Genomic DNA, 26,223 nt, shown 5'->3' with positions numbered 1-26,223 from the left:
GCAAGCCTGCGAGAAAATCTCGCCATACGGATGCCATACGGATTGCATACGGATGCTGACATGCGCAAAATACGCGACCACACCTTGATTACGGATGACATACGGAGCACTATTTAGGGGTCTGTCATTCGTATTACGCATGTAAAATACTGACCGTATTTTGCGCTGGTTAGTGTGACCCCAGCCTAACTTCCATACCAGAGATCTCTTTAAAAAAGCCTGGGATCAGAACCAGAGCACTGAGTGGATTTGCCCTGACTTGCATACCAATGATCCCTTTAATAGAACCCTGGGGTCAAAATCAGAGCGCTGAGGGAATTGCCCAAACTTTCATACAGGAGATCCTTTTAAGAGAGCCTGGCGTCAGTACCAGAGCATTTGAAGGCAACTGCCCTGACTTCCATACCGGGGATCCCTTTAAGAGAGGACTGGGGTCAGTACCAAAGTGCAGATTGGATTTGCCCTGACTTCCATACCGGGGATCCCTTTAAGAGGGGCCTTGGGTCAGAACCAAAGCGCTGAGTGGATTTGCCCTAACTTCCATACCGAGGATCCCTTTAAGAAAGCCTGGGATCAGAACCAGAGCGCTGGATGGATTTGCCCTGACTTGCATACCAATGATCCCTTTAATAGAACCCTGGGATCAGAATCAGAGCGCTGAGGGATTTGCCCTAACTTCCGTACAGGAGATCCCTTTAAGAGAGCTTGGGGTCAGTACCAGAGCATTTGAAGGCAATTGCCCTGACTTCCATACCGAGGATCCCTTTAAGAAAGGACTGGGGTCAGAACCAAAGCAATGGATGGATTTGCCCTGCCTTCCATACCGCAGATCCCTTTAAGAAAGGCCTGGGGTCAGCACCAAGACGCTGAGTGAATTTGCCCTAACTTGCATACCAATGATCCACGGGGGGGGATTCATTTCTGTCATGTGCTCTCTGCTCCTTTCTGGGGGGCAGACAATGGCTGGGAGCTTATGTTCCCAGGGATGTTAGATTTCTTCCACCATGTCAGTGTCTGCTGAGGTGTTGTCCAGTGGGAAAACTTGCTCATAGCAACCAATCACAGCTCAGCGTCTTTTAACCAGCTCTGGTGAAATGAGAGATGCTTAGTCATTGGTTGCAAGGAAAACTGTTGCTCATAGCAACCAATCACAGCTCAGCTTCCTTTGAACAGCTCTGGTGAAATGAAAGATGCTTCACGATTGGTTGGTGATACACACATACATTCAGTTTTATATATATATAGAGATATAGACTGCTGTGTATAGCTGCAATATCACCTATTTAATGTACATATAGCAGTCACAGCATCACCTATATAATGTATATACAGACGTCACAGTATCACCTGTATAATATATATAGACTGGTGTGTATAGCTATAGTATCACCTATATAATGTATATACAGCGGTCACAGTAACACATATATAATGTATATATAGCAGTCACAGTATCACCTATATAATGTATATACAGAAGTCACAGTAACAACTGTATAATGTATATAGACTGCTGTGTATAGCCACAGTATCACCTATATAATGCATATATAACACACACAGTAACAACTGTACAATGTACAGTTGTGCTCAAAAGTTTACATACCCCGGCAGAATTTTTGCTTTCTTGGCCTTGTTTCAGAGAATATGAATGATAACACCAAAACATTTTCTCCACTCATGGTTAGTGGTTGGGTGAAGCTATTTATTGTCAAACTACTGTTGTCACGGTATAGTACGACCCCAACGGAAGGTCGGTAAATGGATGGCACAATTCACAAACAACGGAATGGAAAAGGTGAAAGGAAGGCCCTAGCAATGGTTACCACATGAACTCAGCCTGATCCTATCCTTGCACTCCCCTAACGCCCTATGCGGGCCCTTCCCCCCGCCCCCGTTGCGAACCTAATCCCTAGTGTCAGCTGTTTCTGCCCTAGATAATGCACTGGCCGGCAAGGAGTACTAGCCTTGCCACTGCAGATAATACACACAGGGGAAAGTCACAAACACCAAAAGGGACTAGGAGAAAAAACCCCACACTTAGCTTACAACTCCAAATGTGGCAGGCATCAGAGAGCTGCTTCAGCTAGGTTGGTCTCCAGAAAGAACCTGTATAACCAACAGTCAGCTGATGCATCAGGTGACCTTTCAAAGGATGGTGGGAGTGGTCACCACCCACATCAGCTGACCTAGCAACACTGTAAACACCAGATTGCCAGAGGAGGAAAAACTGACATTAACCCCCAATGGTCCAAAAGGAAAAAAGTTTTAAACTGAGTGGAACCAGATCTGCCACAAATACAAAAATGGATTGTGACAACTGTGTTTTCTCTTTTTAAACCAAAACGACAACCCAAAACATCCAAATGTCTCTGATCAAAAGTTTACATACCCCATTTCTTAACACTGTGTATTGCCCCCTGTAACATCAATGACAGCTTGAAGTCTTTTTTGATAGTTGTGGGTGAGGTTCTTTATTTTCTAAGATGGTAAAGTGTTGTGAGTTCATTTTCCCCTTCACCATTGAGGTCTGATGAACTCCCTCTTCTGGTGAAGGAAGGTAGTGAGGCTGATTACCAAGCACCTGAGCAGAATGATGAGGACTGGGTGACTGGAATTGCCGACTGGATATAAGGCAGCCGACACCCTTCTGCCTTGCGGGTGATTTCTATGAGGGATTCTAGGAGACCAGTCTTATTCCTGCTCCTCAAAAGCTAAGTTTTCTGCTCTGCTTTTTGCATTTGTGTTTTGGTTTTGTTTTGCCTTGTTTTTCTGGATTTCTGCCTTTCCCTGCTGGGGTGAGCTGAATTCCTTTTTTGCTCTGTCTTCAGAAAATACCTGTGTACTGATATAGTCTTTTTGAAACCTAGCGTCTTCAGGGCTTTTTCCCCTATCAGTCTGTTGGCTCTTGTTTGATAGGGTTTTGGCGGATTGCAGACAGCAGCTTTTCTATCCTGTCCTATTTAGTTAGCTTGGGCCCCATCGTTTGCTCAGCCTATCTTTCTATCTGTGTGAGTGTTTTTTCATCTTGCTTCACCGTCATTATATGTTGGGCGCTGCCTATTACTTTGGGGTCTGCTCTGGGGCAGTTTAGATTTCCCTTTCTGTCTTTAGGCTATTTAGTTCTCCGGCTGTGATCGAGGGGTCTAGGGCACCGTAGGAACCCCCACGGCTACTGCTAGTTGTTGATAGGTTCAGGGGTCTGCAATCCGATAGCTGCCAACTTCTCTGGTTTTCTGGACTTAGCTAGTATTTCTGTTTTTGCCTCCTACGGTGACTCATTCATAACAGTAAAGCTGCACACTCTTCTTGGCAAAAAGCCTCCAGTTCCTTTAAATTCCTGGGCTGTCTAGCATGAACTGTGCGCTTGAGATCTCTGCAGAGTGGCTCAATGATATTGAGGTCAGGAGACTGAGATGGCCACTCCACAACCTTCACTTTGTTCTGCTGTAGCCAATGACAGGTCGACTAGGCCTTGTGGTTTGGATCGTCATGTTGGAACGTCCATCTATGTCCCATGCGCAGCTTCCAGGCTGATGATTGCAAATTTGGCTCCAGTATTTGTTGATAATGTGCTGCATTCATCTTTCCTTCAACTTTGACCAAGTTTCCTGCTCACACATCCCTAAAACATCAGCGATCCACCTCCGTGCTGTATGTTCCTGTCATCATAGGCCTTGTTGACCTCTCTCCAAATGTAACGTTTGTGGTTGTGGCCAAAAAGTTCAATTTTGGTCTCATCACTTCAAATTACCTTCTTCCAGAAGTTTTGAGGTTTGTCTCTGTGCTGTTTTTTTTTTTAAACTGTAACTTTTTATTGATGATACATCAGTTACTGACAAATATAGAACAGTCACAAACATCTTTTACAATCAAAGACAAAGAAAATTGAAAGAGAATCAAAACCTCATCCAACACATCGAAAACATAAACCTAAAGCAGTTTGACAAAATTGTAACCCTAATATGAACAGACAAAAAGACAAAAGACACACCACTGGGGAGGAGAGGGGAGGGAGAGGAAGAGGGGGGAAGGAAGCACCCAAAAAGGGGGAGGACAATGGTTGGGAATCGATCTATTCTGATCTTTGTGCCCACAAGTAGTCCCAAGGAGCCCAGACCGAGTCAAAGCACTCCACCTTTGCATTGAGTATCGCGGTCATATACTCCATCCGTCTAACGTCATTAATTCTGTAAAGAAGATGGAGGAAAGGCGGTGAGGAAACCTACCTCCAATTAAGAGCAATCAAACATCTTGCTGCGGTAAGAATGTGAAGTAACAGCTTTGCTGCTCTTTTCTCAAGTCCCCTAGGGGTAAGATTTAGCAGATCTAGAGTCAGATCTAGCCCAACTTCAGTATAAAGCACCTAGGAAATCAGTGAACCTACTTCCTTCCAAAAATTCTGAATCTCTGAACACATCCAGAAAATATGATACAGTGTACCCTCATCCAGGCAGCAACACCAACACACATGTGGAATCGCAGGGTTCAGTCTATTCAGGAGATCTGGAGTGTGGTACCAAAACATTAATATCTTATACTGATTCTCTTTATAAAGGGTACACATAGATGATTTTTCCGCCTTTTCCCAAATGATATGCCATTTTTGGGGAGAGAGTTCTTCTCCCAGAGTGGATTCCCATCTGATCATATAGGGATGCTTTGGTTGGCGGCCGTCTCGAGGGGAACAGAGAATTTTATAGATTTCTGAAATCAAACCTTTAGTCGTCATCCCCTTCCTGCAGAACCTCTCAAAATCAGTTGGGAGGGAGATTCCCGAGGAGCCAAAAAGGGAAGAGGCAAAATGCTTGATTTGTGAATATTGGTAAAATTCAATCAAGCTGCCATGTTAGAACAAAATATAAAAATTTTAGTTTTATTATATCCTTTTCCATTAGATTTTATGTGTATCACTTAGTGGTGCTAATATATAATATATATAATTCTGAGACACTTTAGTTTATTCATGTCCCCCATATATTTACAGGTTGAGCACTTATTGCAGTTTCAGCCTATCATATTAGGATTATTAGGCTGGCGTCACACTAGAGAGAAATACGGACGAGTGAGAGGCGTTAAAAACACACATTGTACACGGACCAATGATTCTCTATGGGGCAGCTCCCATCAGTGGTATATTTCTGTCATATATTTTACGGGCCGAGACAATCTCAGCATGCTGCGATTGTCAGCGTACTACCTTCATGCAATTTTTGCAATATATTTTTTTACTTTTTTATTCCAGGATATTTGTTTTGTGTTTTGCATTTGGTTTTCTCAGCGTACTACACCCGTAGTACACCAATGCAAGTCTATGGGTGAGCAAAAAAAAAAAAACGCATTACAAACGGACCAGACGTGTGACTTGCGAGAAATACGCACCGGTGTCCTTTAGAAAAGCCGACAATTCAGTGCGCGATACAGTAACATCACACTGACAAGTTTAATAAAGAAACAAAAGAAGAGATATATACACATAGAATGCATATATATATATATATATATATATATATACTAGCTGAAGAGCCCGGCACTGCCCGGGCATAGTAACTAACTGTGGTTAGTTATAGCAAATTATAATTATCCTCCATCCCATAGTCCCGTGCCCATATACCCATCATACATATCCACGATCCCTTAGGCCGGTGCCCATATACCCATCATACATATCCTCCATCCCATAGTCCCATGCCCATATACCCATCACACATCCTCCATCCCATAGTCCTATGCCCATATACCAATCATACATATTCGCCATCCCATAGTCGAGTGCCCATATACCCCTCACACATCCATCATCTCATAGTCCCATGCCCATATACCCATCAGACATCCTACATCCTCTATCCCATAGTCCCGTGCCCATATACCCATCATACATATCCGCTATCCCATAGTCCCGTGCCCATATACCCGTCATACATATCCTTCATCCCATAGTCCAGTGCCCATATACCCATCACACATCCTCCATCCCATAGTCCCGTGCCCATATACCCATCATACATATCCTCCATCTCATAGTCCCGTGCCCATATACCCGTCATACATATCCTCCATCCCATAGTCCAGTGCCCATATACTCATCACACATCCTCCATCCCATAGTCGACCGTTATGACATCATAATGAGCGGCGGGGCTTGCAACCTATGATGACATCAGCGTCGCCATGGCAACCATTATGACATCATAATGAGGGGCGGGGCTTGATACACACACATTTTCCCCCATTATGTAGATAGTGGCAAAATTGTTTGGTGAATTGGAACGCACGGGGTTAAAATTTCGCCTCACAACATAGCCTAGGACGCTTTCGGGGTCCAGACGTGTGACTGTGCCAAATTTTGTGGCTGTAGCCTCGACGGTGCGGATGCCAATCCCAGACATATACACATACATACACACACACACACTTGAGCTTTATATATTATATATATACACACATCATTGAGACACATATATATATATTTATATTGCATACAGTTCTACATAGCAGAATAGCCACAAAATCAATTGCCGGCATCATTAAAATCATTCCCCAACCCGACATGAAATGACACATGGTTTACATAAAGTAAACCATTTCATTTCATGTTTTTTTTATGTCTTTCACTAGTAATTAGATGATGGTTTGTGTGTAAAATTTGGGAGGTGTAGGTGTTTAAGGGTTTAATTCATTGTAAGAAATTGCGTGGGCTCCCGCGGTAATTTGTCAAGCAGAGAGGTAAAGCAGGTGAGTGAGGGCAGATTTTAATAGCCTTGAGAGAGACCATGGTTTTTGGCCCCCCCGGCTACAAAAATCTGCCCCCAGACACCCCAGAAAAGGCGCATCTATAAGATGCGCCTTTTCTGGCACTTATCCTCTCTATTCCCATTGCCCTGTAGTGGTGGCTAATGGGTTAATATTAATGGCTTAATGTCATCTTGCAATTGGAAGGTGACATTAAGCAGATTAATAATGGAGAGATGTCAATAAGACACTTATCCATTATTAACCCTAGAATAGAAAAGGGTTAAAAACACACAGACATTAATTAAAAATTATTTTAATGAAATAAAGACACCTAATTTTTGACAAGATTTATTGCTCTGGTAATCCATAAAAAAGCCATCGACCTGTAACAAAAAGAAAACAAAAAAGCAACCTCTCCGCTGCTCAGTCAGGTCCCCGCTGCAATCCATCAGAAAGGGTTAAGTGGTTTACACAGGGACTGGTGCTAATGTGACCAGTCAAATGTAAACCACTGCCAGAATGAATTATTTCATCTCTGCACACCCTCTCTGGCTGCCTGGAGATGAACTAATTACCGTGGGAAAGTTTCTGCATTTTTTCCCACGCTCATTAGTTCATCTCCGGGCAGCCAGTGAGGCTGCGCAGAGCTGAACTAATTCATTCTGCAGTAGTTTACAGTGGGGCTGGTCGCATTAGCACCGGTCCTCATTGTAAACTATTTAGCCACTTGTGAAAGATTACAGCGTGGGACATGACTGAACGGCGGAGAGGTAAGGATATTATTGCTTTTTTATGTTATTTTTGTAGCAGGTCATGGTTTTATTTTGGAATAGCAGAGTAATAAAATTGGTCAAAAACTTGGTGTCTTTATTTCATTAAAAGACTTTTTAATTAATGTCTGTGTTTTTTAACCCTTTCATAGTCTAGGGTTAATAATGGATGTCTAATTGACACCTCTCCATTATTAATCGGCTTAATGTCACCTTCCAATTGCAAGATGACATTAACCCTTTGTTATTAACCCATTAGCCACCGCTACAGGGCAATGGGAATAGAGAGGATAAGTGCCAGAAAAGGTGCATCTTATAGATGCGCCTTTTCTGGGGGCAGATTTTTGTAGCCGGGGGGAGGGCCAAAAACAATGGTCCCTCTCAAGGCTATTAAAATCTGCCATCACTCACCTGCTTTACCTCTCTGGTTGACAAATTACCGCGGGAGCCCACGTAAATTTTTACAACGAATTAACCCCTTAAATTAACACCTACACCTCCCCAATTTTACACACAAACCCTCATCTAATTACTAGTGAAAGACATAAAAAAACATGAAATGAAATGGTTTACTCTATGTAAACCATGTGTCATTTCATGTCGGGTTATGTAATGGTTTTTGGTTTCCAAAGTAAAAAGGTCGCACTCTGCGAGATAATAGTGAAGATTTATTGACACATAATTACATGTCACGTCGGGGATGTGATAACAAGAGTGTCAAATGGCTGAGGTCAAGCACCCGGGAATCCTCCATGTGAGCTCACCGCCTGCTGCAAGCCACGGATCCTAGCACGGTAACAGCGGTGCCGCCCGCTTCTTCTTTTTTATTATGTAATGATTTTACAGAAGCCGGCAATTGATTTTGCGGATATTCTGCTATGTAGAACTCTATGAAATGTAAATAAATATATATATATACTAGCTATGAACCCGTTCTACGCCCGGGTGGCGAGCATTTTTATTGGTATATGGTGCCGTATCCTGCTATGTGCTGCCACCCTCCTATTCTGGTACGCATGGCACCCGTCATTCCTATCCTGGCATGCAAGGTACCCTCCCCCCAATCCTGGTATGCATGGCACCCCATTCTTCATCCTGGTATGCATGGTCCCCTCACCCCCCCTATCCTGGTATGCATGGTACCCCTCATCCCCTAATCCTGGTATGCATGGTACCTCTCATCCCCCAATCCTGGTATGCATGGTCCCCTCACCCCCCCTATCCTGGTTCGCATGGTAGCCCTCATCCCCCAATCCTGTTATGCATGGTACCCTTCATCCCCCAATCCTGGTATGCATGGTCCCCCTCATCCCCCCATCCTGGTATGCATGGTACCCCTCATCCCCCAATACTGGTATGCATGGTCCCTTCACCCCCGCTATCCTGGTATGCATGGTCTCCTCACCCCCCATCCTGGTATGCATGGTCTCCTCACCCCCCTATCCTGGTATGCATGGTACCCCTCACCCCCCCTATCCTGGTATGCATGGTACCCCTCACCCCCCAATACTGGTGTGCATGGCCCCCTCACCCTCCAATCCTGGTATGCATGGCCCCCTCACCCCCCCTATCCTGATATGCATAGTACCCCTCATCCCCCAATCCTGGTATGCATGGTCCCCCTCATCCCCCAATCCTGGTATGCATGGTACCCCTCATCCCCCAATACTGGTATGCATGGTCCCCTCACCCCCCGCTATCCTGGTATGCATGGTCTCCTCACCCCCCCTATCCTGGTATGCATGGTCTCCTCACCCCCCCTATCCTGGTATGCATGGTACCCCTCACCCCCCTATCCTGGTATGCATGGCCCCCTCACCCCCCTATCCTGGTATGCATGGTCTCCTCACCCCCCCTATCCTGGTATGCATGGTACCCCTCATCCCCCAATCCTGGCATGCATGGCCCCCTCACCCCCCAATCCTGGTATGCATGGTGCCCTCACCCCCCTATCCTGGTATGCATGGTCCTCTCAGCCCCCCTATCCTGGTATGCATGGTCCCCCTCATCCCCCCATCCTGGTATGCATGGTACCCCTCATCCCCCAATCCTGGCATGCATGGCCCCCTCACCCCCCAATCCAGGTATGCATGGTGCCCTCACCCCCCTATCCTGGTATGCATGGTCCCCCTCATCCCCCCATCCTGGTATGCATGGTACCCCTCATCCCCCAATACTGGTATGCATGGTCCCTTCACCCCCGCTATCCTGGTATGCATGGTCTCCTCACCCCCCCTATCCTGGTATGCATGGTACCCCTCACCCCCCCATCCTGGTATGCATGGTACCCCTCACCCCCCAATACTGGTGTGCATGGCCCCCTCACCCTCCAATCCTGGTATGCATGGCCCTCTCACCCCCCCCCTATCCTGATATGCATAGTACCCCTCATCCCCCAATCCTGGTATGCATGGTCCCCCTCATCCCCCAATCCTGGTATGCATGGTCCCCTCACCCCCGCTATCCTGGTATGCATGGTCTCCTCAACCCCCTATCCTGGTACGCATGGTACCCCTCATCCCCCAATCCTGTTATGCATGGTACCCTTCATCCCCCAATCCTGGTATGCATGGTCCCCCTCATCCCCCCATCCTGGTATGCATGGTACCCCTCATCCCCCAATACTGGTATGCATGGTCCCTTCACCCCCGCTATCCTGGTATGCATGGTCTCCTCACCCCCCATCCTGGTATGCATGGTCTCCTCACCCCCCTATCCTGGTATGCATGGTACCCCTCACCCCCCCTATCCTGGTATGCATGGTACCCCTCACCCCCCAATACTGGTGTGCATGGCCCCCTCACCCTCCAATCCTGGTATGCATGGCCCCCTCACCCCCCCTATCCTGATATGCATAGTACCCATCATCCCCCAATCCTGGTATGCATGGTCCCCCTCATCCCCCCCCCAATCCTGGTATGCATGGTACCCCTCATCCCCCAATACTGGTATGCATGGTCCCCTCACCCCCCGCTATCCTGGTATGCATGGTCTCCTCACCCCCCTATCCTGGTATGCATGGTCTCCTCACCCCCCCTATCCTGGTATGCATGGTACCCCTCACCCCCTATCCTGGTATGCATGGCCCCCTCACCCCCCAATCCTGGTATGCATGGCCCTGTCATCCCCAAATCCTAGTATGTATGACCCCCTCACCCTCCAATCCTGGTATGCATGGTCCTGTCATCCCCAATCCTGGTATGCATGGCCCCTCACCCTCCAATCCTGGTATGCATGGCCCCCTCACCCCCAATCCTGGTATGCATGGTCCTCTCACCCCCCAATCCTGGTATGTATGGTCCTCTCACCCCCTATCCTGGTATGCATGGTACCCCTCATCCCCCAATCCTGGCATGCATGGCCCCCTCACCCCCCCCCAATCCTGGTATGCATGGTGCCCTCACCCCCCTATCCTGGTATGCATGGTCCTCTCAGCCCCCCTATCCTGGTATGCATGGTCCCCCTCATCCCCCCATCCTGGTATGCATGGTACCCCTCATCCCCCAATCCTGGCATGCATGGCACCCTCACCCCCCAATCCAGGTATGCATAGTGCCCTCACCCCCCTATCCTGGTATGCATGGTCCTCTCAGCCCCCCTATCCTGGTATGCATGGTCCCCCTCATCCCCCCATCCTGGTATGCATGGTACCCCTCATCCCCCAATACTGGTATGCATGGTCCCTTCACCCCCGCTATCCTGGTATGCATGGTCTCCTCACCCCCCCTATCCTGGTATGCATGGTACCCCTCACCCCCCCTATCCTGGTATGCATGGTACCCCTCACCCCCCAATACTGGTGTGCATGGCCCCCTCACCCTCCAATCCTGGTATGCATGGCCCCCCTCACCCCCCCTATCCTGATATGCATAGTACCCCTCATCCCCCAATCCTGGTATGCATGGTCCCCCTCATCCCCCAATCCTGGTATGCATGGTACCCCTCATCCCCAATACTGGTATGCATGGTCCCCTCACCCCCGCTATCCTGGTATGCATGGTCTCCTCACCCCCCTATCCTGGTATGCATGGTCTCCTCACCCCCCTATCCTGGTATGCATGGTACCCCTCACCCCCCTATCCTGGTATGCATGGTCCCCCTCACCCCCCAATCCTGGTATGCATGGTCCTGTCATCCCCCAATCCTGGTATGTATGGCCCCCTCACCCTCCAATCCTGGTATGCATGGTCCTGTCATCCCCAATCCTGGTATGCATGGCCCCCTCACCCTCCAATCCTGGTATGCATGGCCCCCTCACCCCCAATCCTGGTATGCATGGTCCTCTCACCCCCCAATCCTGGTATGTATGGTCCTCTCACCCCCCTATCCTGGTATGCATGGTACCCCTCATCCCCCAATCCTGGCATGCATGGCCCCCTCACCCCCCAATCCTGGTATGCATGGTGCCCTCACCCCCCAATCCTGGTATGCATGGTCCTCTCAGCCCCCCTATCCTGGTATGCATGGCCCCCTCACCCCCCCATCCTGGTATGCATGGTACCCCTCATCCCCCAATACTGGTATGCATGGTCCCAGGGCTGCCACTAGGAACTTCGGGGCCCCATACTGGCAAAATATTCGGGGCCCCCTTGAGACTCCGCCCAGGCTCCACCCCAGAACTGTCCACAGTCCCACGGCTCTCTCTTGGAAAAACTCCACTTCTCACCAATCACATATTAACAGGTCCCATCTCCAGATCACACACATAGCCAGCAGCTCTTGTTTTGGCCAAAAGATTTTTTAAATCTGCCACCACGACAAGGTAGACTCTTTTGGCCAGGCCCTACTCTACTCTATCCTATTAAACATTTGTTAAAATATCCAATACAATTTAGGTATATATTTTATTTTTCAATTTTTAAAATGACCAATAATATCACGTCAAAAAGGGACAAATACCACCGCACCATGTCCAGACACCATATTACCAACACATGGTGACCAATAATAACACATACAAGAACAAATACAGCTACACCATGACCAGGCCACAAATTACCACCAGTGACAGAATAATAGCACATACAAAGGACAAATACCACTGCATCATGCCCAGACCACATATTATCACCACAGTGACAGAATACAACAATACTGATCATTAATAAAAAAAACATAATATTATCACCATAAGTGTCATTATACACAGGAGATCTGTACTTAGTATGCCGTGTCTGTGTACAGGTAATACAGTGATCACCGGTGACATTATACACAGGAGCTCTGTATATAGTGCCAGTGTACAGGTAATAGTGATCACCAGTTACATTATGAACAGGACCCCTGTATATAGTGTCAGAGTACAGATAATACAGTGATCACTGGTGACAATGTACACAGGAACTCTGTATAAAGTGCCAGTGTACAGGTAATACAGGGATCACCGGTGACATTATACACAGGTGCGCTGTATATAGTGTCAGTGTACAGATAATACAGTGATCACTGGTGACATTATACACAGGAGCTCTGTATATAGTGTCAGTGTACAGGTAATACAGTGATCACTGGTGACATTGTACACAGGAACTCTGTATATAGTGTACAGTGTCAGTGCACAGGTTATACAGTGATCACTGGTGACATTGTACAAAGGCACTCTGTATATAGTGTCAGTGTACAGGCAACAAACTGACTCACCAGTGTCGTGTCTAGGTGAAGTCCTTTATCTTCGCTTTTCATCTTTCATTCAGCACAGAACGCCATCACGTCTTCCAGCCAGGGCTTGTCTCTGCAGGAAATAACACAGTTAGCTAGAGCTCCACTTGCAGAACCCATTACTTAATTTTTTTCCCAACTTCTACTCTACACCAGATGAAGAAAAAAAGGTGACAGTGTAGCTCTGCACAGTAACAGGACCCCCCCATTTAAAACAGTATCCTCAAAAAAATAAAATAAATACATCACCGCAGTAATAATATCCCTTCATTAGCCCCTATGGTAATAATATGCCCCATCCTAGCCTCCAATATCCCCCATCCTGTCTCATTCCTGACTCCAGCCATATTTTCTCTCATCTTGCCCTCATGAGTATCCTTTCTGCCCCATATGATCTCCCGATCCTGCCCCATCTGTCTACATCGTATCCATCCTGCCCCATGTGTCTCCCATCCTGCCCCCTCATGTGTCTCACATTCTGTCCCCGTATCCATTCTGCCCCTCCTGTGTCTCACTGTCACATTCTTCCCCCCCGTGTCTCATATTCTACCCCCATATCCGTTCTGCTCCCTTCTGTGTCTCACTGTCACATTCTGGCCCCGTGTCTCACATTCTGCCCCGTGTATCACTGTCTGCCACATTCTGCCCCGTATCCATTCTGCCCCTCCTGTGTCTCACTGTCACATTCAGCCCTCATGTCCATTCTACCCCCGGCCCCCTGTGTCTCACATTCTGCCCCCATGTCTCACATTCTGCCCCCATGTCTCACATTCTGCCCCCATGTCTCACATTCTGCCCCCATGTCTCACATTCTGCCCCCATGTCTCACATTCTGCCCCCATGTCTCACATTCTGCCCCCATGTCTCACATTCTGCCCCCATGTCTCACATTCTTCCCCCATGTCTCACATTCTGCCCCCATGTCTCACATTCTGCCCCCATGTCTCACATTCTGCCCCCATGTCTCACATTCTGCCCCCGGCGTCTCATTCTGCCCTCATGTCTCACATTCTGCCCTCATGTCTCACATTCTGCTCCCAGCCCCCCGTGTCTCATTCTGCCCCCTGCCTGCCCTGGGGCCCTGTGGTTGTGGTGGGACTCCTGCCGTGCAGTTGGCTGTGCAGGGCCCCCCTGGCCCCTGCCTGCCCTGGGGCCCTGTGGCTGTGGTGGGATTGCTGCAGTGCGGCTGGCTGCACTGGGCCCCCCCTGGCCCCTGCCTGTTCTGGGGACCTGTGGCTGTGGTGGGACTGCTGCATTGTGGCTGGCTGGGACCCCCTTGCCCTGAAACTACTCACCTGCTCACTCGCCTGCTGCCTCCACGTCTGGTCCGCTGCGCACGCCGCCGCCTCTTCTCTCCTGGTGGCTGTGGTGGGACTGCTGCCATGAGGCTGGCTGCGCAGAGGCTGGCTGCGCAGGGCCCCACTGGCCCCTGCCTACCCTGGGGCCCTGTGGCTGTGGTGGGATTGCTGCAGTGCGGCTGGCTGCACAGGGCACCCCCTGGCGCCTGCCTGTTCTGGGGACCTGTGGCTGTGGTGGGACTGCTGCATTGTGGCTGGCTGCGCAGGGCCCCCCTGGCCCCTGCCTGCCCTGGGGCCCTGTGGCTGTGGTGGGACTGGACTGCTGCCATGCGGCTGGCTGCACGGGCCCCCCCTGGCCCCTGCCTGCCCTGGGGCCCTGTGGCTGTGGTGGGACTGCTGTCGTGCGGCTGGCTGCACGGAGCCCCCCCTGGCCCCTGCTTGCCCTGGGGCCCTGTGGCTGTGGTGGGACTGCTGCCGTGTGGCTGGCTGCGCAGGGCCCCCCCTGGCCCCTGCCTGTTCTGGGGCCCTGTGGCTGTGGTGGGACTGCTGCCGTGCGGCTGGCTGCACGGAGCCCCCCTTGGCCCCTGCCTGCCCTGGGGCCCTGTGGCTGTGGTGGGACTGCTGCCATGCGGCTGGCTGCACGGGCCCCCCCTGGCCCCTGCCTGCCCTGGGGCCCTGTGGCTGTGATGGGACTGGTGCTGTGTGGCTGGCTGGGCCCCCCTTGCCCTGAAACTACTCACCTGCTCACTCGCCAGCTGCCTCCATGTCTGGTCCGCTGCGCACGCCGCCGCCTCTTCTCTCTTGGTGTCTGCCGCCCGTCCACCGCTCCCAGCCACCCACGTGCACACACACTGACACCGCACACGCTGCACGCTCTGCTCCGAATGAGGAAGTGGAGCAGAGCTGCAGAGCAACGTGTGACATCACGGGAGGCTGGCTGGACGGGACCCATAATGCACTGGGGCGGGCCGTAGCTTAAAACACCTGCTGCTGCCTGAACAAATCATTGGGGGGGCCCGAGCGCGCGGCCCGGGCTGCCAGCGTGCTCGGGCAGCCGGGCCCCCCCAATTCATGGGGCCCCATACACTAGTAAGGGCTGTAATGCCCTGATGGCGGCCCTGCATGGTCCCTTCACCCCCGCTATCCTGGTATGCAAGGTCTCCTCACCCCCCATCCTGGTATGCATGGTCTTCTCACCCCCCTATCCTGGTATGCATGGTACCCCTCACCCCCCCTATCCTGGTATGCATGGTACCCCTCACCCCCCAATACTGGTGTGCATGGCCCCCTCACCCTCCAATCCTGGTATGCATGGCCCCCTCACCCCCCTATCCTGATGTGCATAGTACCCCTCATCCCCCAATACTGGTATGCATGGTCCCCTCACCCCCCGCTATCCTGGTATGCATGGTCTCCTCACCCCCCTATCCTGGTATGCATGGTCTCCTCACCCCCCCTATCCTGGTATGCATGGTACCCCTCACCCCCCTATCCTGGTATGCATGGTCCCCCTCACCCCCCAATCCTGGTATGCATGGTCCTGTCATCCCCCAATCCTGGTATGTATGGCCCCCTCACCCTCCAATCCTGGTATGCATGGTCCTGTCATCCCCAATCCTGGTATGCATGGCCCCCTCACCCTCCAATCCTGGTATGCATGGCCCCCTCACCCCCAATCCTGGTATGCATGGTCCTTTCACCCCCCAATCCTGGTATGTATGGTCCTCTCACCCCCCTATCCTGGTATGCATGGTACCCCTCATCCCCCAATCCTGGCATGCATGGCCCCCTCACCCCCCAATCCTGGTATGCATGGTGCCCTCACCCCCCAATCCTGGTATGCATGGTCCTCTCAGCCCCCCTATCCTGGTATGCATGGCCCCCTCACCCCCCAATCCTGGTATGCATGGCCTCCTCACCCCCCCTATCCTGGTATGCATGGTCCTCTCACCTCACCTATCGTGGTTTGCATGGTCCCCTCACTCCTATTAAAAGTACAAAAAAAAAAAAACCTTTTAAGCTCAACCTTCTTTCCTGTGCTCCAGCGCTGTTCTGCTGGAGGCCGGGGCAGGAGTGCGGCCGGAATCGCGTATGCCCATAGCGCTGTCCAGCGCCATATTGCTGAAGACACACTGCAAGTGTGTCTTCAGTAAAATGACGCCGGATCAGGCTATGCGTGTGCACGATTCCGGCCCGGCGCCATATTGCTGAAGACACACTGCAAGTGTGTCTTCAGTAAAATGGAGCCGGATCGCGCATGCGCAGCGCGATTCCGGCCGCACTCCAGCCCCGGTCTCCGGGCGAAGAGAAGCGCCGTGGCAACGCTCCTCCCGGACAGGTAAGTATGTATGTAAGGCTTCGGAGATGGCGGTATGCAGTGTGTACGGTACCGCCATCTCCGGCGCCATACACACTCCTCACCGCTGGCTGCCTCACTGTGTCTGGTGCGTCGCGCTTGCGCAGTCTATAGAGGCTTCAGACAAAGGGACGCTCCCCCGGTTATATTATAGATATATATATATATATACTAGATTATGGCCCGATGCTATCGCATCGGGAGGATGCGATAGCATCACACCTCTTGCCATGTTAACCCTCAACACACACTCCTCTCACCTTTCACCATCTCCACTCACGTCCACTCACTCCTTCACTCCACATACGACCCCTTCTCTCACTCCGTCTCTCATACTCATGCCGTCATCGCCGCTGCTCCACGATCCCCGACATCTTCTTCCGCCGGCGCCATCCTGGATCCAGACGTCCTTCCACGCCGGCGACATGTTCTTGCGGCGATGCCATCTTGAGTATCGTGAGTATCTTGAGTATCGCCGATCCAAAATGGAGTCGCCGCAAGAGCATGTCGCCGGCGTGGATGCCGTCGGGATCCAAAATGGCGTTGGCGAAATCTCGCGAGATTTCGCCGACGCCATTTTGGATCCCGACGGCATCCACGCCGGCGACATGCTCTTGCGGCGACGCCATCTTGGGTATCGCGGGATTTCACGATACTCAAGATGGCGTCGCCGCAAGAACATGTCGCCGGCGTGGAGGACGTCTGGATCCAGGATGGTGCCGGCGGAAGAAGATGTCGGGGATCGTGGAGCAGCGGCGATGACGGCATGAGTGAGAGAAGGGGTCGTATGTGGAGTGAAAGAGTGAGTGGACGTGAGTGGAGATGGTGAAAGGTGAGAGGAGTGTGTGTTGAGGAGTGTGTGTGTTGAGGAGGAGTGGTGTGTTGAGGGTTGACATGGAAAGAGGTGTGCGGTGACGTCACCGGTTACAACTGGACGGAAGTTGTTACAACCGGAAGCTGCTTAGGGCATTTATTATTATAGATATGTCTCAATGACATATATACACTCACTGGCCACTTTATTAGGTACACCATGCTAGTAACGGGTTGGACCCCCTTTTGCCTTCAGAACTGCCTCAATTCTTCGTGGCAGAGATTCAACAAGGTGCTGGAAGCATTCCTCAGAGATTTTGGACCATATTGACATGATGGCATCACACAGTTGGCGCAGATTTGTCGGCTGCACATCCCTGATGCGAATCTCCCGTTCCACCACATCCCAAAGATGCTCTATTGGATTGAGATCTGGTGACTGAGGAGGCCATTTGAGTACAGTGAACTCATTGTCATGTTCAAGAAACCAATCTGAGATGATTCGAGCTTTATGACATGGCGCATTATCCTGCTGAAAGTAGCCATCAGATGTTGGGTACATTGTGGTCATAAAGGGATGGACATGGTCAGCAACAATACTCAGGTAGGCTGTGGCGTTGCAACGATGCTCAATTGGTACCAAGGGGCCCAAAGAGTGCCAAGAAAAAATTCCCCACACCATGACACCACCACCACCAGCCTGAACCGTTGATACAAGGCAGGATGGATCCATGCTTTCATGTTGTTTACGCCAAATTCTGACCCTACCATCCGAACGTCGCAGCAGAAATCGAGACTCATCAGACCAGGCAACGTTTTTCCAATCTTCTACTGTCCAATTTCGATGAGCTTGTGCAAATTGTAGCCTCAGTTTCCTGTTCTTAGCTGAGAGGAGTGGTACCCAGTGTGGTCTTCTGCTGCTGTAGCCCATCTGCCTCAAAGTTCGACGCACTGTGCGTTCAGAGATGCTCTTCTGCCTACCTTGGTTGTAACGGGTGGCAATTTGAGTCACTGTTGCCTTTCTATCAGCTCGAACCAGTCTGCCCATTCTCCTCTGACCTCTGGCATCAACAAGGCATTTCCGGCCACAGAACTGCCGCTCACTGGATTTTTTTTCTTTTTCGGACCATTCTCTGTAAACCCTAGAGATGGTTGTGCATGAAAATCCCAGTAGATCAGCAGTTTCTGAAATACTCAGACCAGCCCTTCTGGCACCAACAATCATGCCACGTTCAAAGGCACTCAAATCACTTTTCTTCCCCATACTGATGCTCGGTTTGAACTGCAGGAGATTGTCTTGACCATGTCTACATGCCTAAATGCACTGAGTTGCCGCCATGTGATTGGCTGATTAGAAATTAAGTCTTAACACACAGTTGGACAGGTGTACCTAATAAAGTGGCCAGTGAGTGTATATATATATATATATATATATATATATATATATATATATATATATATATATATATATATACAGTATATACAGTCATGGCCAAAAGTATTGACACCCCTGCAATTCTGTCAGATAATATTCAGTTTCTTCCTGAAAATGATTGCAAACACAAATTCTTTGGTATTATTATCTTCATTTAATTTGTCTTAAATGAAAAAACACAAAAGAGAATGAAGCAAAAAGCAAAACATTGATCATTTCACACAAAACTCCAAAAATGGGCCGGACAAAAGTATTGGCACCCTCAGCCTAATACTTGATTGCACAGCCTTTAGCCAAAATAACTGCGACCAACCGCTTCCGGTAACCATCAATGAGTTTCTTACAATGCTCTGCTGGAATTTTAGACCATTCTTCTTTGGCAAACTACTCCAGGTCCCTGATATTAGAAGGGTGCCTTCTCCAAACTGACATTTTTAGATCTCTCCACAGGTGTTCTATGGGATTCAGGTCTGGACTCATTGCTGGCCACCTTAGAAGTCTCCAGTGCTTTCTCTCAAACCATTTTCTAGTGCTTTTTGAAGTGTGTTTTGTGTTATTGTCCTGCTGGAAGACCCATGACCTCTGAGGTAGACCCAGCTTTCTCACACTGGGCTCTAAATTATGCTGCAAAATTTGTTGGTAGTCTTCTGACTTCATAATGCCATGCACACGGTCAAGCAGTCCAGTGCCAGAGGCAGCAAAGCAACCCCAAAACATCAGGGAACCTCCGCCATGTTTGACTGTAGGGACCGTGTACTTTTCTTTGAATGCCTCTTTTTTCTCCTGTAAACTCTATGTTGATGCTTTTGCCCTAAAAGCTCTACTTTTATCTCATCTGACCAGAGAACATTCTTCCAAAATGTTTTAGGCTTTTTCAGGTAAGTTTTGGCAAACTCCAGCCTGGCTTTTTTATGTCTCGGGGTAAGAAGTGGAGTCTTCCTTGGTCTCCTACCATACAGTCCCTTTTCATTCAGATGCCGTCAGATAGTACGGGTTGACACTGTTGTACCCTCGGACTGCAGGGCAGCTTGAACTTGTTTGGATGTTAGTGGAGGTTCTTTATCCAACATCCGCACAATCTTGCGTTGAAATCTCTTGTCAATTTTTCTTTTCCGGCCACATCTAGGGAGGTTAGCCACAGTGCCATGGGCTTTAAACTTCTTGATGACACTGCACACGGTAGACACAGGAACATTCAGGTCTTTGGAGATGGACTTGTAGCCTTGAGATTGCTCATGCTTCCTCACAATTTGGTTTCTCAAGTCCTCAGACAGTTCTTTGGTCTTCTTTCTTTTCTCCATGCTTAATGTGGTACACACAAGGACACAGGACAGAGGTTGAGTCAACTTTAATCCATGTCAACTGGCTGCAAGTGTGATTTAGTTATTGCCAACACCTGTTAGGTGCCACAGGTAAGTTATAGGTGCTGTTAATTACACAAATTAGAGAAGCATCACATGATTTTTCGAACAGTGCCAATACTTTTGTCCACCCTCTTTTTTATGTTTGGTGTGGAATTTCTCCAATTTGGCTTTAGGACAATTCTTTTTGTGTTTTTTCATTTAAGACAAATTAAATGAAGATAATAATACCAAAGAATTTGTGTTTGCAATCATTTTCAGGAAGAAACTGAGTATTATCTGACAGAATTGCAGGGGTGTCAATACTTTTGGCCATGACTGTATATATATGTATTCTATGTGTATATATCTATTCTTTCATTTTGGCTCCATTATATGTCCATTTTGCAAGACTGCGAGAACATCTCGGCATACGGTTGCCATACGGATTACATACGGATGCTTACATGGGAAAAATACGCGGCCACACCCTGACAACGGATGACATACGGATCACTATTTAGGGACCATTTCTGCGTATTACGCATGTAAAATACGGACCGTATTTTTATACATTGTGTGTGACTCCAGCCTTATCATGCTAGCACTGTGTCACTTTATCCTCACATTAGGATTGTGGGAATCATGGTTGTTTTACTAAACTATTCTAATAATTGAGCTGTCACTGTTTAATAATAGAAGTAGTTTTTCATAATAAATCTTTAATAGCTATTTTCTTTACTAATAACAGTGGCTATTTCTATAGATTATTTTTATTATCTTTTTGTAAGGGTTAATAATAGATAAGAAGCACAGTCAATATTATTTCTTTTTATTCACAATACACACATATATCACACACACACATATATATATATATATATATATATATATATATATATTGTAAGGTAGCGCTTGTCATATAGGCAGGGGATACTCGCTAGGCAGCCAAATAACCAACCAGATCCGGCACGGGTTTTCCATAAAACAATCACAGTCCATGCGGTTTATTCAAGCATCATAAACCATGACCGGCAACATAAAGTTCATATCAAACAGCATAGCGTCCATGACAGAGCTCCACTCTGTTAACCCTGTAGTCATACAGGTTATGCAATGTCCAATACACAGGCTCTCTAGCCTCACAGTGATCTCACCCCGTCAGGGTTACCTCATAGCTGCTTCATACTCCAGATGTTCATTCCCTCCCCTAGGAACTCTCAGATACTTGCAGCCATTAAACACAGCCACTCCACGTGCTGTTAGGAAGGTAGACACATCTCCCAGCGGGACCTTCCAAACGGACCAACCGGGTCCAAGCATTCACTCATGTGACCTACCCTGGTCACCATATATGGTGCATAGCCGCGCCCACCGGATCACATGGCTATGACCTCACCACAGGTCCTTCAATCATTCACACACATAGTCTTTACTATAGGCATTCTAGATATACGCCCCTGGGTGGATTTGTAGGTAACTGGTTCCGCCTGTCTCACCAGTCACCTGAAGACTTCTCCCTCACACATTGGCACGAAAGATCAGCTCTGCTGATCAGCACATACTCAAGCCTTCATCCCAAGGCCATCCACCTTGGGATACATACCGGTCATTTAGGACCCTGCTCCTATTACCACTCTGGATATGGCTATATGCCGGTCCTGGGACACCCACACAGCGTCCCCTAGCGGACACAGTGGTCACTACACTACAATATATATACAGTATATATCATAGAATCATAGAATCGTAGAGTTGGAAGGGACCTCCTGGGCCATCTGGTCCAACCCCCTGCAGGATTTGCTAAATCATCCCAGTCAGATGTCTGTCCAGCCTCTGTTTGAAGACTTCCATTGAAGGAGAACTCACCACTTCTCATGGCAGTTGTTCCACTCATTGATCACTCTAACTGTCAAAAAGTTTTTCCTAATATCTAATCTGTGTCTCCTCCCATTCAGTTTCATCCCATTGCTTCTAGTCTTTCCTTGTGCAAATGAGAATAAAGTTGATCCTTCTACAATGTGACAGCCCTTTAGATATTTGTAGACAGCTATTAAGTCTCCTCTCAGTCTTCTCTTTTGCAAACTAAACATTCCCAAATCCTGCAACCTTTCCTCATAAGACAGGGTTTGCAGACCGGTCACCATTCTGGTCGCTCTTTTCTGAACTTGCTCCAGTTTGTTGATGTCTTTTTTAAAATGTGGTGCCCAAAACTGGACACAATATTCCAGATGAGGTCTGACCAAAGAGGAGTAGAGGGAAATAATGACTTCACGTGATCTAGACTGTATGCTTCTGTTAATACATCCTAGAATTGCATTTGCCTTTTTTGCTGCTGCATCACACTGTTGACTCATATTCAGTCTGTGATCTATTAGTATACCCAAGTCTTTTTCACATGTGCTGTTGCTTAGCCCTATTCCTCCCATTCTGTATATGCTTCTTTCATTTTTATTGCCCAGATGTAGTACTTTGCATTTTTCCCTGTTAAAAACCATTCTGTTAGTTGCTGCCCACTTCTCCAGTTTATTTATATCTTTTTGAATCCTCTCTCTCTCTTCTCTATATATGTATATGGCCTTTTGTCACCTTTTCCTAGCTCTCCCTAGTGTGTCTGCGGCTCTTTTCTTAATCAGCTTGGCCTCCAGACTGTGCGAATGTGCTCAATCCTTCTCCTACACACTTCTGGATGCGTCTTCACACCGGACCGCTTGCGTTCCAGCATACGTTCCGATGGGCACATGTCCGGAAGTGAAGTGTATACATGGGAGCTGGGAAGGGTTTTCATGCGCTGCAATGTCCGGTAAGCCAATCATCTTAATGTTTTGCAGTCACATTTCTTCACTTGGTTTTGCTACTCGTGCCTACTACTATATAATCCCACCACAGACACCCCCCGGAAGAAGCTGGATGCGAAACGATGCGTTGGGGTGAGGAGGGACACTGAGGTTTCTGTGTGACTGCAATCTTCACCACTTTACCTGTTGTCCTGGTAATATGTACTGCTTATTTTTTATACATTCTTGTTCTAACATGGCAGTTGGATTCATTGTGCATCATCTGAGCTCTTACATGTCACTGACTTTTATTTTATTGGCCAGAGTTTAATTTATTGGCTAGAGCTCTTGCTGTCCACCGGCTTCATGACTCACTTCACCTAATCTACAGCGCTTGCGTGGTGTTTGTATTCACTGGCGTCAGACAGTAAATTGCATGAATGACTCTGTGTGGGTAGCACATACTGCGCAGGCGCGTTCTGACTGCTCACTGGTTCCATGATTCATTGCATCTAACCCACTGAGCCTGCGCACCCGCCACTTCCGGACGCCGACTCCATACACGATTGAATGACTCCGTATGTGAGTAATTTATATTGACTCGCTTGTATATAAAAAGACACACTTTAGTGACGCTCAGTACACCTCCACTTTCCCTTGAGGAAGCCACGCCTCAGGTGGCGATACGCGTGGGGGTTTTCCTCTCCTCCCTTTACATCATGCAGGCATCAGGTATAATTTCATGATCTTTGGGCAATCCCTTCCCTGATTTGTGGTTAATAGGCATTTTATGCATTACGGTATCTTTTCTATTCTGTCTTGAATTGTTGCTCCATGTAGACATTGCTATGTGATTATTTCATTTATTTGGGTCACTTATATGGCTATATCATTAGCTCTGTCTCATGGCTATTCATTGGCAGACTGAACCGATTGTACAGCACCACTTTTAGTGGCTCATAACTTATTTATCTGCATATAATGCCTGGATATAAGGAATTGGTTCTGAATTCTTTGTCTGTCATAGCATTTTATTAATGTACAGACTATTTGAAGTGCCTGTGTTGCTCAAACTGGGCTTTTGTTATAAGAACCAACATATTTTTGCCCACAAACTGGTTGTTACATGTATTTTTCCTTGCCTAGCTTAGTGGAGGAGGAGCTGTCGATCCTCATGTGGATCTATTTTGGTGTCATCATGTGGCCAACCTTTTTGGCCCTTTTTAATTGTTTATAATTTTTGTCATGTTCGGTGTGTTTTTTTGTGTATGAACAAAATCTATCATTAGTTTTCTATTCAAAGTATTGCAGTCTTTATTATACGGTTGATCACGTCCCATATACACACTTCTTTTTCTTCTTTTTCACCAGCGGAACACCGTTGCACCACACACACAAACATACTCTATACGCCGTACACACCACACACACACTGACATTCTCACACACAAACTCACACACACTCACTCACACTCACGCAGCCTCTTGCACGGCACCACCAGCGGAACACTGTCGTGAACACGCCGCCGCCGGGATCAGCCGATTGATTCACTGACTGCCGCCATCTTTGTGCAGGAGGAGCGCATAAGCAGTTTTAAAGTGACCGCCGCTATCTGATTTTCTGCGCCTGCGCAAATTATGAACAGGTGCAGTGAATCATTTGGCTGATCCTGGCGGCAGATGCGTGACGTGTCTACAGGCAGAGGAAGCCGGTCACATTAAGGCTGTGTGCACACGCTGCGGATTAGGTGCGGATTCATCCGCGCGGATTTTGTAAAATCCGCAGGTGAAACCGCAGGTCAAAAGACCTGCGGTTTTACCTGCGGATTGCTCTGCGGTTTTGCCCTGCGGTTTTTCATCTCCTCAATGGAGGAGATGGCAAACCGCAGCGGAATCCGCAGAAAGAATTGACATGTCAATTCTTTCTGCGGATTGAAAACCGCAGATAATCCGCGCAGAAAATTCCGCACCGTCTGCACTGCATTTTTTGATTCCCATAGGGAATCATGGTACTGTACACCGCAGCAGAAACTGCTGCGGGTCCGCAGCGGCCAAAACCGCTGCGGAACCGCAGCAAAATCCGCAGCGTGTGCACACAGCCTAAAGGGGTTTTCCCACGAACGAAAGTTCATTTTAAAAATTGTCTGTGTCTGACCGTCTACGAAGCATACCACAGCTCCTGGGCAGGGGAGGAAGCCAAAGACAATACTGACATTACAGCAGGGGATCACAGAGGATTCATTTTGTGAGGTAAAATATTTCACTGACTGTTTTTAATCAATATTTTACCTCACAAAATGTATCCTCTGCGATCTCCTGCTGTAATGTCAGAAGGGGGATAGCACATGGGGTAGACATGTCAAAGAAGAGAGCACAGACGGGAGAAGTCAGCACATGGGGAAAGAGAGAGTGGATAGGTGGGTGAGCACATGGAGGGGAGAGATTCTCAACACTGCAAAGCCTGCCCCCATCGTGACATTACCACCCTCCCGGTGCAATAGCATCGGGCCTCCATCTAGTTATAAATAAAGCATTGTAATTTTTAATATTAGCTACTTTCTGGATCTCTTCATTCGGCATTTTGTTGGTTTAACCATAAATAAGAATGATGTAATGTGACGTCATCAGAATCTCTCAGCTCTCCAGTAAGGCCTGTTTCACACTTCAGTTTTTGTCCATCAGTCAAGATCCGCCGTTTTGCAAAAAAAACGGATCCGCTATTTTGTTTGGCGGATCCGTTTTTTTTCCCATTGAGTTGCATTACCGGCGGATCTTGACAGACGGCCATCCGTTGGATCCGTTTTTTTGCGGATCCGCCAAAATTCTGCCATCCGCCGACATGCCCGAACGGAGCATGTAACGCTTTTTCGGGCTGTAGGATCCGCACTTCACACTGCGCATGGCTGAAAGACTTCACTCAGCCTGAAATTTAACCCTAAAGTCTGTTCTGGCGCCTGGAAAAAAAAAAAAACTCTCTCTCTCCCTCTTTCTCTCTCTCTCTTTTCCCGGCCTGCGGTTCCTTTAAAATTCTTCATTCA

General features: G+C 48.2%; 1 protein-coding gene across 1 annotated transcript in view; it reads right to left on the bottom strand.

The window, feature by feature from the left end:
• The window catches only part of LOC141072994 (uncharacterized), a 115,794-nt gene that overhangs the window by 88,497 nt on the left and 1,074 nt on the right, over positions 1 to 26,223 (bottom strand). The window lies entirely within an intron of this gene.

This window comes from Dendrobates tinctorius, unplaced genomic scaffold, assembly GCF_039654945.1.
Source record: "Dendrobates tinctorius isolate UK_male_01 unplaced genomic scaffold, ASM3965494v1 ptg000294l, whole genome shotgun sequence".
NCBI classification, from domain to species: Eukaryota; Metazoa; Chordata; class Amphibia; order Anura; family Dendrobatidae; genus Dendrobates; species Dendrobates tinctorius.
The sequence above is the reverse complement of the archived record's forward strand: the minus strand, read 5'-3'. Positions and strand labels throughout refer to the sequence as shown.